The following is a 13198-nucleotide window of genomic DNA, read 5'->3' as shown; positions in this document are numbered from 1 at the left end:
AAAAAAAAAAAAAAAAAAAAAAAAAAAAAGAGAAAATAGAGTGGGCCGGGCGTGGTGGCTCACGCCTGTAATCCCAGCAGCTTGGGAGGCTGAGGCGGGCGATCACCTGAGGTCAGGAGGTTGAGACCAGCCTGGCCAACATGGCAAAACCCCGTCTTTTTGTTGTTTGTTTGTTTTTTGAGATGGAGTTTCGCATTGTCGCTTGGGCTGGGGTGCAGTGGCAAGATCTTGGCTCACTGCAACCTCCACCTCCCAGGTTCAAGCAATTCTCTTGCCTCAGTCTCCCGAGCAGCTGGGATTACAGGTGCCTGCCACCATGCTCAGCTAATTTTTTGGTATTTTTAGTAGAGACAGGGTTTCACCATGTTGGCCAGGCTGGTCTGGAACTCCTGACCTCGTGATCTGCCCACCTTGGCCCCTCAAAGTGCTGGGATCACAGGCATGAGCCACTGTACCAGGCCTAAAACCCTGTGTTTACTAAACATACAAAAATTAGCTGGGTGTGGTGGTGGGTGCCTATAATCCCAGTTACTCGGGAAGCTGACATAGGAGAATCACTTGAACCCAGGAGGCGGAGGTTGCAGTAAGCAGAGATGGTGCCACTGCACTCCAGCCGGGCTACAGAGGAAGACAGCATCTCCAAAAAAACAAAAAACAACAACAAAATAAAACCTCAGATATCCAGATACGAGGATATAGATGTGTCCACTGTCATAAATTCTTCACCATGCTGCAAGAGGGGAACTGACATTCTGATGAATCTTTGTAAATCATCAATTTATCTATCACACTTTTATTTCACCAGTAGCATTTACAAAGCTAAGTCCTACAATTCCATTTGAAATTACCCTTAAAAAGAACAAACTTTTAAAACTTACTGCACTCACTCTGGGGGAGAAATAAATACGAATTTTTAGCAAATAAAATACATCATTTTACCTTGCCTCTTTGAAATAGTATTTTTATCTTTCAAGCTGTACTGACAAAATGTATCTTACAATCAATGAAAACCTGAAACTCAAATAATCAGACAAGCCTTTTCAAGGTAACAAACTCAGGGAGAGGCAGTGCTGACTCCAACACAGACCTTTCTAAGTGTCACGGCAGGCCATTCTATCCCTCAGGACACCCATCCTGTTCAGTAAAGTGCTCAGTGACCACCTAGGAGGCACTGGCACTGCTCTTTGTCCTCCTGTGCGCCTTAAGTGCATTTTCATATTCAGGTTCTTCCACGTCCTCTCTGGGGTGGGTTTTCCTTGTCCTTTGGGACAGTTTTTCTCTCTTCACAAGTCTGAGACAGTCTAGAGAGCAGAAATCATTTCTGCCTTTTCCTCTCAATATCAGCATCCGATTGGCAGACCATCGATGTGTCTCCGAGGAATAAAAGCTCGGGCTAGAGGAACAATTTTAATGACCTAGCTTTAACGACATTACGTTGTATTGTCCATTAGTTTTAATGTCTTCAAATTTTAATGACCCTAAGGGGTCACCATTTTAGATGAAACTATACCAGGAGATTCCTCTAAGGCCAAGAGCATCCAGCTGCTCCCCTGAGAGACTCTACCCCCTACCTCAGGCTGTCCTTGGCGATGAGATGACCCCAGGGCTGATACTCACTAGACACTCCAATAGACATGGCCACAGCGGGTATCCTGGGTCATCCCTAGACAGTTCTAAAATGCCAGGACTAGGAAAAGACAGGAGGGTGGCTGAGGACACAACACCCTGTAAAGTTTTCACGGGGGGACTTCAACTTAAAGACATTTTGGTCATAGGTACACTTAGGAAAGATGAAAAGAAGAGAGGCCACAAAGATTTTTTTTTTTACAGTAGAGTGTCAGATGATTTATTCTCCACTTTCATGTAAACTGTTTGGAAACAGAAAAATAGTTTGGCCAAGGTGGCTCACGCCTGTAATTCCAGCGCTTTAGGAGGCCGAGGCCGGCGATCAATTAAGGTCAGGAGTTCAAAACCATGCCGAAACCCTGTCTCTACTAAAAATACAAAAATTAGCTGGACGTGGTGGTGGGCGCCTATAAGCCCAGCTACTTGTGAGGCAGGAAAATCGCTTGAACCCGGGAGTCAGAGGTTGCAGTGACCTGAGACTGCACCATTGCACTCCAGCCTGGCGACAGGGCGAGACTCCGTCTCAAAACAAAACAAAACTATATATATACACACACATATATATAATATATATACATGTATATATATAATATATATGTGTGTGTATATATAAAATATATATGTGTGTATATATAGTTTGCTTCCTCATTAACCTTATCAAAGCCTGTCATTTACGCCCCTCCTGTGGACCCCAAACCATGACTGCGGTACCCGGTTTATGAATCGCCCTCTGCTCAAGCACACCGTTTAACGTTTTAACAAAGCCTCAGGTTAATTTTAGGGGGAGAAAGGTGGGACTGGAAGCCCATGAACCACAGTTTCTCCCACGCTGGAACCCCGCTCACCGAGTCGGGGCTCTCCCGGATCACCCTCCCGTGGTCACCGCACTACCTGGGTGGGGGAGGCGCGGGGTTTCCGAGAGGGCGCCGGCCGGCGGAAGTGGCGCCCACAGGTACAGACAGGACGCAGGGGTCCCGCTGCCCGCCCCGCCCGGCCCTGCACAGAAGGGGACTGAGGCCCGGCTGTGCCGCGGCGACTCGGTCTGCAGGTTCCGCAGCCGATGGCTGGTTCCAGCAGGTTTCAACCAGCCCTCTTCCCCACTTCGGAAAGCCAGGCGCAGTCCACTCACCACTCCTCGGCTTCCCGGGTGTCCTGGAGTCAGCTAGGGATGTCCCAATACCCGCAGGTCACAGGGTGGCAGAGACTGCTGCAGAGCCACCTGGGCCTCCCAGAGCCAAGAAGTAGCAGCGGAGACTAACAGAAAGAGCCTACTGCGGCCAAGGCCAGACAAAGCGCCCGCCAGCCAGATCCCGGAAGCCGCCCTCTCCTTTCCGGCGGCGCGCCTGATTGAACGCTCCCCGCCCCAGCGCCCCTGATTGCGGGGGGCTTCAGGCCCCGCCCCCTCAGGCCCTGAGTGACAGGAGATTGCGATCTCACGCGAGGCTGGATGAGGCCAGAATGACCGTTTTGGCCTAGCGGTTTGTAGGGGGTGCGTTCTTCCTGCGCTGCGATCTGACCATGCAAGGAGGACATTCGCATTTAACCTTGTATACAAGGTTATAGCTATTTGTGCATAAAATATATATAAAATTGCAAGCAATATAATGACAATTCTGTAACTGCCCAGTGAGTTCACCTTGCCCGCTACCTAGACAGAGCCGATTTCTCAAGACGGGGGAATAGCAAGAGAGAAGGAGTAATTCACGCAGAGTCGGCTGTGCGGGAGACTGGAGTTTTTTATTTTATTTTATTTTTCTGAAACAGAGTCTTGCTCTGTTGCCCAGGCTGGAGTGCAGTCTCGAAGTTTTATCATTATTCAAATCAGTCTCTCTGAGCATTTGGGGATAAGAGTATTTAGAAAGTTTGTTTTGCCAAGGTTGGGGATGCTTGTGCATGACACAGCCTCAGGATGTCCTGATGACAGTTGCCCAGGGTGGTCAGAGCACAGCTTGGTTTTGTTGGAGATAAATGCTCGGTGCCGCAAAGTGAAACCAGCACTCAAGCGAAAGTTTTCTCAGCAACCCCATTTACTTCTGCGGAAGCGTGCTGCTCGCATCAATCACAATCGCAAGAGCACACGGAACAAAGGACAGCAAGGGTTTTTATTCCTAACACAGTCCCTACCTCTGGCATGGGCTGGGGCCAGACCTCAAGATCTAAACCGACCCGGTTGGCTGGCTATTTGTGAATATTTTCCCAAATAAGGAAGGGGGAAGGGGGATGTGAGTTGCAACAGTGGGACGTGTGGTTTCGAAGGGAGAAATGGGTGCAGAGCAGGTAACCAAGGGAACAGATGTGAGTTATTGATTAGAACTGATGGGAAGGTTGTTTACAGTAACTAAGGGCAAGGAGGCATGGAGAACAAGAAAGTTGAGTTCCAGAACAAAACACAAGAACGTTAGCATGCTAAACCTTGGCAGAGAAACTGACTGTATCTGACAGTTTTATACATTTTAGGGAGACAGGAGACATCAATCAACATATATAAGATGAACACTGGTTTGATCCGGTACAACCTGAAGCAAAAGTGGGTCAACTCGAAGCCAGGAGGGGCTTCCAGGTCACAGGTAGGTGAGAGATGAACTGTTGCATTCTTTTGAGTTTCCGATGAGCCTTTCCAAAGGAGGCGATAGGATACGCATTCTTCTCAGTGAGCAGGGGATGACTTTGAACAGAATGGGAGGCAGGTTTGCCCTAAGCAGTTCCCAGATTGACTTTTCCCTTTATCTTAGTGATTTGGGGGGCCCAAAATATTTTCCTTTCCAATTTCCCCCTTTTGTTTTAAAAATATTTTGGAGAAAGCATTTTAGAAGAAAATCAGTCTCTGGTGCCAGGTTCTGTCTGATTTCTCATGGAGTAGCTGGGATTACAGGCGCGCGACACCACACACCTGGCTAATTTTTTTTTTTTTTTTTTTTTTTGTTTTTTGGGTAGAAAGGGGGGTCTCCCTCGGTTGCCCAGGCTGGTCTCTGGTGCCCACCGCGGGGCTCCCTGTAATCTCTACAAATAATCCAGTGAAGGAACACCAGAGCGTGGAAAGCTGAGGACGACCGACAAAGGACTCCCGAGTAGGTTTTCACTTCAAGCTCTAGGGTAAGCCGGGCGCTCGGGGAATTCCAGGGAAACCTCGGGAAAATGTGGGTCAGGCTGAAAGTAAGTTCGCTAATTACTTAAGCCTTGTAGGCAGTTACTGCGCCGCGGAGAGGTAATTGTGAGGACCCAAAATCTCACATCTTTGTTCCATCTGGTAGACAAGTATTATCCTTGGTTCCTGGAATATGGAACCTTGAATGTAAAAGATTGGGACAAGGTCGGATCAGACTTAAAACGAGCACAAGAGGGCCAAGATATTCCCGTCTCTGCTTGGTCTGTGTGGTCGGCAATTAAAAGAGCACTGGAGCCCTTGCACACTGAGGAGGAGAAGGGGGAGTTTCAGGATGACATAGGAAAGTTAAATAATCAGGAGTCTAATTATCAGCAAAGTGAACCATGACAGTCTAGTTTTAAAAAAGGCGAGAAACAGGAAGGTATGTATGTTAATCTCCAAAAACTTATACAAGAAACAGTGCCACCTACTGCGCCTTTAGGGGAAGGTCTGGAATGGCCACCCCCAGGCCAGCCTTAGGAATTTTTGGAAGGGGAGCCTGAGAGGGGCCTTGCCGTTCCCATTGTTGCAGGCCCTGCCAGTAACTAGGGCGAAGGAAAGCTTCAGGCTTGTCCAACAGCCAATTAGGATGAGGGAATGATCCAGGCTTGCCCACCTGTTAATTGTGGTAGAGGAATGCTGGGAGCCGGTCCAAATACAAATGATGGCACAGGGCAATTCAGGCATCCATTCACAAGAAATGGGGGATTTGAATGCTTGGCAGTTTCTGGTAATTCTTTCGCCAGCTGAGGAGCCCAGAGAACTTGCTCAAAGCATGCTGGGAGCCATTTCCTTTTAAAATATTAAAAGACTTAAAGCAAGCAATTGGACAAGATGGGCCAAATTCTCCTTATGTTCATTCCTTGTTACAATGTGTGGCTTATAACAGACGCTGAATACCTACAGATTGGGAGGCACTAGCCCGATCCACCCTGTCCCCCTCTGAATTTCTCCAGTTTAAAACCTGGTGGATGGATGAAGCAACAAATCAGGCACACAGAAATGCTCAAGCCCAACGTCCCCTTAATATCACATCTGATCAATTGCTTGGAAGCGGACAGGCATGGGGTACTCTAAATCAACAGATGGCAATGGGTGATGAGGCTGTTGATCAGCTCAGAACTACATGCCTAAGAGCCTGGGAAAAAATTCACGACCCTGCTACTGCTTATCCTTCTTTTCACACAGTTCAACAGGGTCCAAGGGAGCTCATCCAGATTCTATCGCCCGTTTGCAGGATGTGGCTCAAAAGGCTATTTCCGATTCTCATGACAAGAAAGTGATCGTTCAGCTGCTTGCTCATGAAAATGCTAATACAGAATGTCAGGCAGCAATTAGACCTATTAAGGGAAAGGCAGATCTAAATGAGGAAAAAACTTTAAGTGAATACATTAAAGCCTGCGATGGCATTGGGGGGGGCACTTCAGCCATCGCGGGGGGTGCCTCACCCCACTGCGATGTGGATCTTAACAGCAAGGGGGAGAGAGGGGTTGCTATTACTCCCCATTATGATGTGGATCGTAATAATTACTCCCCCCTGCAATGTGTGTCATTAGCAGTCTCTTTTGTTCGGGATATTAGGAACAATTTCACAGGTTGTGTGTACACAGTCTGTGATAGGAGAACGAACACCATCCTCTGCACCTCCGGATATTAGGAACCATATCACACAATGGGTGTACACTTTTTGGGAGATTTCAGGTAATGTCGTCCTGTGTTTCCCTGAACAATCAGAGACATATCACAGGGTGGCTGTACACCCGGTACTCTCTTGGCAGGAACATCATACTTTACCTACTGGAAATTAGGAGCAATATCACAGACTAGGTGTCAAGCTACTGTCATATTGGAAGTAATATCATGCTCTCCCCCACAAGTTATGAGGAACAATATCACAGGGGGGTGTGTACCTTCTCCAGTAGTGGGAGTAGTATCATCATCTCTTCCTTTAGATGACAGGAACAATATCACAGGGTGGGTGTACACCCTGTGTGTTTTTGGAAGGAATGTCATTCTCTCTTCTTCTAAGTTTTACAATTCACATCGCAGGCGGGGTGTACACCCCTTGTTATATTGGATGGAATCTCAATCCTCTTTCAACTTGTGTCTCATCCTCTTTCAACTTGTATCTTTAGAACAATATCCCATAGGGGCTGTACATCTCTTCAAAATTGGTAGTAATGCCATCTTCTCCTTTCCTGGATGTCAGAAGCAAGATCACAGAAAGGGTGTACACCCCTTGCAATATTGATAGTAATATCACCTCTCCCCTGTGGTTATTAAGGACAAAATCCCAGGGTGGCTGTACGGTTCCTACTTTATTGGGAGTAATATCATCCACTCACCCCCTGGATATCAGGAACCATATCACAGAAGAGCTGTCCACCCCCTACGATATTGTCAGCCATGTCATCTTCTTCCTGCCTGGATATTAGGAACGATACCCCGGGGTTGGGGGCTGTGCACACCCACTGCGATATCGAAAGTAAAATCAGCCTCTTTCCCGCTGGATATTAGGAACTGTATGACAGGTGTGTGTGCACCTTCTGGGATAGTGGGAATACTATCAGCCTCCACCCTGCTGCATATTAGGAACAATATATGGGGGGCAGGGTGGTTACACCCCCTGCAATATTGAGAGCAATATTCTTCTCTTTTCCCTGTACAGTAGGAACTACATCACAGGGGTCTGTACACCTTCTGTGATATTGGGATTAATGTTATCCTCTCCCCCACTGAATGTCAAAAACAATATGACAGAAGGGTGTACACCCCCTGCGATATGGCCAGTAGTATCATTGTCTCTACCTTTGGATACTAGGAACAACATCACAGAGGGTGTGTACATTCCCCTGCGATATTGGGCATAATGTTATCCTTTCTTCCCCTGGATATTAGGAACGATATCCCTGGTGGTGGGAAGTGGAGTACATTAAGAACAACATCACTGGGTGGGTGTACACCCCCTGTGATATTGGGTGTAGTATCATCCTCTCTTCCCTAGGATATTAAGACCAATATCACAGGAGGGGTGCACAGCCACAGTTTGCAGGACCCCGAGGAGCCCTCCTTCTGCTTGGAAGCTGAAGACAGCTAGGAGGACCCAGAGGCCCTGAGCTCTCTGCTGCTATTCCTGAATGCCCCCGGGTACAAGGCCAGCTTCCGTGGCCCATACAATGTGACGCTGCCATGACTGAGCAGCGTGTTCTGCAGCTTTAGCGACGAGGAGGAGCTGACTGGGCGCCTGGCACAGGCCCGAGGGGCGGCCAAGAAAGCTGGCCTCCTCATGGCCCTGGCCAGGCTCTGCTTCCTCCTGGGGCAGCTGTGCAGCAGGAGGTTCAAGCTGTCCCAGGCCCGGGTGTACTTTGAGGAAGCACTGGGGGCCCTGGAGGGCAGCTTCAGGGACCTGTTTCTGGTGGTGGCTATGTACGCCAACCTGGCCAGCATTTACCAGAAGCAGAAGAACCGGGAGAAGTATACACAGGTGGTTCCCAAAGCCATGGCCCTGCTCCTGGGGATGCCCGGCCACATCTGCAGCACCGAGGTGGAAGGGGAGCTCCTGCAGCTGGCACTGCAGTGAGCGGTGGATGGCCAGAGCCTGCAGGCCGAGGCCCGGGTCTGCTTCCTGCTGGCCAGGCACCACGTGCACTCAAGCAGCCCGAGAAGGCCCTGCCCTTCCTAGAGCGGCTGCTGCTTTTGCACAGGGACTCGGGAGCCCCAGAGGCTGCGTGGCTCTCAGACTGCTACCTACTCCTGGCTGACATCTATAGCCGCAAGTGCCTGCCCCACCTGGTGCTGAGCTGTGTCAAGGTGGCCTCATTGAGGGTATAGGACTTGCTGGCCGGCTCGCTGAGGAGCGTGAACCTGGTGCTCCAGAATGCCCTCCAGCCCCACAGCCTCCCCACCCAGACTTCCCACTACCTCAGGCAAGTGCTGGCCTCCCTAACCCCGGGCACAGGCCAGGCGTTGTGCAGCCTTCTCCACGCCAGCCTGGCCCAGCTGTACAGCCACCATGGCTACCACGGCCCGGCCATCACCTTCATGACGCAGGTGGTGGAAGCCAGTGCTGTTGCCGGAGTCCGTGCCATTGTGGACTGCCTGGTGGCCCTGGCCTGGCTGAACGTGCTTCATGGGCAGAGCCCGGTGGCCCTGGACATCCTGCAGTCTGTCCAGGATGCAGTGGTGGCCAGCGAGGACCAGGAGGGCGTGATTGCCAACATGGTGGCCGTAGCTCTAAAGAGGACGGGCCGGACGAGGCAGGCAGCACAGGGCTACTACCACGCCCTACGGGCGGCTCGGGACCTGGGCCAGCCCAGGAACCAGGCAGTGGTGCTGGCCAACTTCGGGGCCCTGTGTCTGCATGCGGGTGCCAGCAGGCTGGCCCAGCACTACCGCCTGGAGGCTGTGCGGCTGTTCTCGAGGCTGCCCTGTGGGGAGGGCTTCACCCATGTGCTCCTCCTGCAGCTGGGTCACCTCTGCACCCGCCAGGGCCCGGCCCAGCAGGGCAAGGGCTACTATGAGTGGGCCCTTCTGGTCGCAGTGGAGATGGACCACGTGGAGAGTGAGTGCCCTGGTTCCTCCTGTGCGCCTTCCAGGGCCACTCGGGTCAGGGCACACCTGGGGTTTGTGATTTAGAAACAAGTGGTGGTTTTTCCACCATTGAAAGTGCTGAGTCATGGCCAACAGCAGATGTTGGCAAGCGCCCTGGAGACAGGCGGTTCTCACACAGGGCCAGGCCCTCTGTGCCCTACTGGAGCAGCCAGCTCTTCCTGGTTTGCCCAGGGACCATCCTGCCTTGAGCACTGAAAGTCCTGCATGCTGGGAATCCCCAGACATAACCCTGGGATCAAAGCAGGCTCTGCTGAGCTGGGACTTGGGGTCCCTGCATGAGCCAGGCCCTGAACGCCGGTTCTCGTGCCCGTGTTATCTGCTTGGTATCTTGGCAGCCCTGCGCACCTGTCATCCCACTTCACAGAGGACACAGGGGCGGGTGATTGCCCAAAGCCGCAGAGCAGTTCATGCAAAAGCAGCTCGTTGTGCAGAGTGTGCCAGGCCCCACCCACCAATGGGGCTTGTGGGGTCCTCGGGTGGCAGGGGCTGAGCATGGGAATGTGAACTTCAGGCCAGAGAAGCCACAAATGGGTGAGTGACGTGATGGCAGGCAGCACTTGGCCCCAGGTTAGGGGCCATCCTGGCTAACACGGTGAAACCCCGTCTCTACTAAAAATACAAAAAACTACCCGGGCGTGGTGGCCGGCGCCTGTAGTCCCGAGTACGCGGGAGGCTGAGCCGGGAGAATGGCGTGAACCCTGTAGGCAGAGCTTGCAGTGAACACAGATGGCGCCACTGCACTCCAGCCTGGGCGACAGAGCGAGACTCTGTCTCAAAAAAAAAAAAAAAAAAAAAAAAAAAAAAAAAAAAAAATTAGCTGGGCATGGTGACATGCACCTGTAGTCTCAGCTACTCCAGAGGCTGAGGCAGGAGAATTGCTTGAACCTGGGGGGCAGAGGTTGCAGTGAGCCGAGATCGTGCCACTGCACTCCAGCCTGGCGACAGAGGAAGACTCTGTCAAAAAAAAAAAAAAAAAAAGTCTTTAAAATGTTTGTATCTTTTGATCTAGTGATTCCAATGCTATAGCTTTTCCCAGGGGAATAATCACAGCTGTGTAGAAAGAGACACACATTTTTATTGTGTTTTTACAAAACACAGTAAAAAACTAGCTTTCTTCTTGGAATGAAGAACAGTATTCCAAATGATAGATATTAACATTTACTGAGCACTTCCCACATGCCAGGTGCTTTCTAAGAGCTTTACCTGTATTCTCATTCCTGGAGGTGCTCATAGAATACCTGGGGACCAAGGGGGCAGCTACATGGCACAATGAGAGAACAGGGTGGTACTGGTCTGGCCTCAGAGTTGCAAGTAACAGAAAACAACTGAAATTAAAGTTAATTTGAAAAAAAAAGGGAAAATTTAACCATCTGTAAAGTCTCAGCAATGGATAATAACAGTTAAGATTTATTGAGAGTTTTCTATGGGCTGCCCTAACGACTCTGCATGTATTAATATTTTTAATATTTACCCAATCCTGTGAGCTGGATATTATTCTTAACCCCATTTTGCAAGTGAGGAAACTAAGGCAAAGAGTGGATAAGATGCTTGCTCAAGGTTGAAAGAGTCAGTAATGACAGGACCGGCAATGACAGCCAGGCAGGCAGCTAGCTCCAGAGCTCAGTTCCTTAACAGGGTTAACTAAGGCTCAGCTAGATCTGGGAGGCGGTGCAATGCTACCAAGACCTCTTAGCTTGCCTCTCAGTACTTTCTTCCCACGTGGGCTCCCCTGTTTCCAGAACAGCAGCCCCAAGCCCAAACTGACCTCACAGCTCACCATATCAAAGCAACCGTGAACATCTTCCCAGCCTAAGACCTGGACTATGAGAGGTCTGTTTTGGGTCTTGTACCCTCCCCTAGGACAGGGTCAGTCTCTGGAAACTGAGCAGGACCACTACAGAAAGCAGTAATGGTTTCTCAGAGGAAGGGTTGTAGGCAGACACGTGTATGTCCATATTGAAGACAAGTTAGCTGTGCTCAAGGACCTGCTATGTGCTCCGTGTTTGCAGGGCACTGGGGGATACCAAGACATGGTTGTTTCTCCCAATCAATTCGGGGAAACACAGGCAAAAGGAAAATAGCAATAAAGCTTGGTAATTCTTGGAAGAGAGACATGAACAAAGAGTAGCTGGAACCCAGGGACAAGGAAATACTGATCAAGGGGTGAACAGGTGCCAGATCTTGACGGCCCGGCAGGCCAAATAAAGGAGTAGTGAATAGTAACTACTGATGTTTGGAGGCAAACTATATATGCCAGGCACTAAGCTAAACAATAAACATGTATCTTCACTCCAATACCTGATGTTTCACAGATCAGCAAAACTGATACTCAGAACGATAAAATAACTTGCCCAAGGACCCACAGTGATGGAGGCAGGATTCAACAGTCTATAAACACCTTGGATTTCACCATGTTGCTAAGGGGAAGCCAGCAAAGGTCACAATGAAATTCATTGTTCCCCACAAGTAATCCACATTGAAAATGAAAATGTCTTAATTGGTAGCAAATCTGGTATCACATATCTATCTATAATTAGGGTGCCACAGTACACACATTGAAGGCTTTCTATTCTTTTTCTTTCTTTCTTTTTTTTTTTTTTTTTTTTTGAGATAGAGTTTCACTCTTGCTGCCCAGGCTGGAGTGAAATGGGCGGTCGTGGCTCACTGCAACCTCCACCTCCTGGGTTCAAGCCATTCTCCTGCCTCAGCCTCCCAGGCAGCTGGGATTACAGGCGCTTGCTACCACGCCCAGCTAATTTATTTATTTATTATTATTTTTTTTTTAGTAGAGATGGGGTGTTTCACCATGTTGGCCAGGCTGGTCTCAAACTCCTGACCTCAGGTGATCCACCCGCCTCGGCCTCCCAAAGTGCTGGGATTACAGGCGTGAGCCACCGTACATGCCCAAAGGGCTTCTTTAATGGACCTCAGAAATGAAGATGTGGTCATTAAATACTGGAATTTTTCCAACCTGCTTTTAAGTATCAATATGGTATGCAAGCAGTGCCATTTAAAATTGCAGAGAAAAAAAACTCTGGAAGGATTTCAGATCCAAATTCAAAGGCCCTGAAACCACAAAAGGAGAAACCTGATCTGACCTGAACATACCATGTATGGGAACCTGGGATAGCAGCGATGCTCTTGGGAATATTCAGTTACCAGGGAGGCCCTGCACTGACCCTTTTTCGAGGAGACAATCAACAGAAGATTGTATTTGATGGGACAAATTCACTTCCTGTTAACAAGGCTTCTAACCCTGTACGAGAGAGAGAAGAAGGGAGGGCAAAGACTTTAGATGGCTTTGAAGAAACGAATCCAGTTCTTTAGGAGTCTTGAAAGAAAAAAAAAAAAAACAGAAAAAAAAGGAGGTATTGTTTAGAAAGGCCATATGATCCACCCAGCTGTTAAATCCTGTGCTCCAAAGGGTGAAGAAAGGCTGAAGAAATGATAAATCAGTAGAGATTTGGTACTTCTCTCTCTCTTTTTTTTTTTTTTTTGAGATGGAGTCTCGCTCTGTTGCCCAAGCTGGAGTGCAGTGGCGCGATCACAGCAACCTCCTCCCAGGTTCAAGCGATTCTCCTGCCTCAGCCTCCCGAGTAGCTGGGATTACAGGTGCTGGCCACCACGCCTGGCTAATTTTTGTATTTTTAGTAGAGACAGAATTTCGCCATGTTGGCCAGGCTGGTCTCGAACGCCTGACCTCGTGAATCGCCCGCCTTGGCCTCTCAAAGTGTTGGGATTACAGGCGTGAGCTACCACGCCCAGCTGGCACTCTTTTCTTGAGTATTTATTACTTTCCTTTTACAAACACCCCAA

General features: G+C 49.3%; 1 long non-coding RNA gene and 1 pseudogene across 1 annotated transcript in view; one reads left to right on the top strand and one right to left on the bottom strand.

Annotated features, from left to right (window-relative positions):
• Positions 1-2954, bottom strand: part of LOC111539004 — a 6555-nt gene extending 3601 nt beyond the window's left edge. The window contains exon 1 of the long non-coding RNA XR_004228871.1: positions 2756-2954. This is a non-coding gene — a long non-coding RNA (uncharacterized LOC111539004). The remainder of the gene's footprint in view (positions 1-2755) is intronic.
• Positions 2955-3594: 640 nt separating this feature from the next.
• On the top strand, positions 3595-10021 carry LOC111538970 (annotated as a pseudogene).
• The last annotated feature ends 3177 nt before the right edge of the window (positions 10022-13198 follow it).

This window comes from Piliocolobus tephrosceles, chromosome 3, assembly GCF_002776525.5.
Source record: "Piliocolobus tephrosceles isolate RC106 chromosome 3, ASM277652v3, whole genome shotgun sequence".
Taxonomy (NCBI): Eukaryota; Metazoa; Chordata; class Mammalia; order Primates; family Cercopithecidae; genus Piliocolobus; species Piliocolobus tephrosceles.
This window is presented reverse-complemented; position numbering and strand designations above follow the sequence as displayed.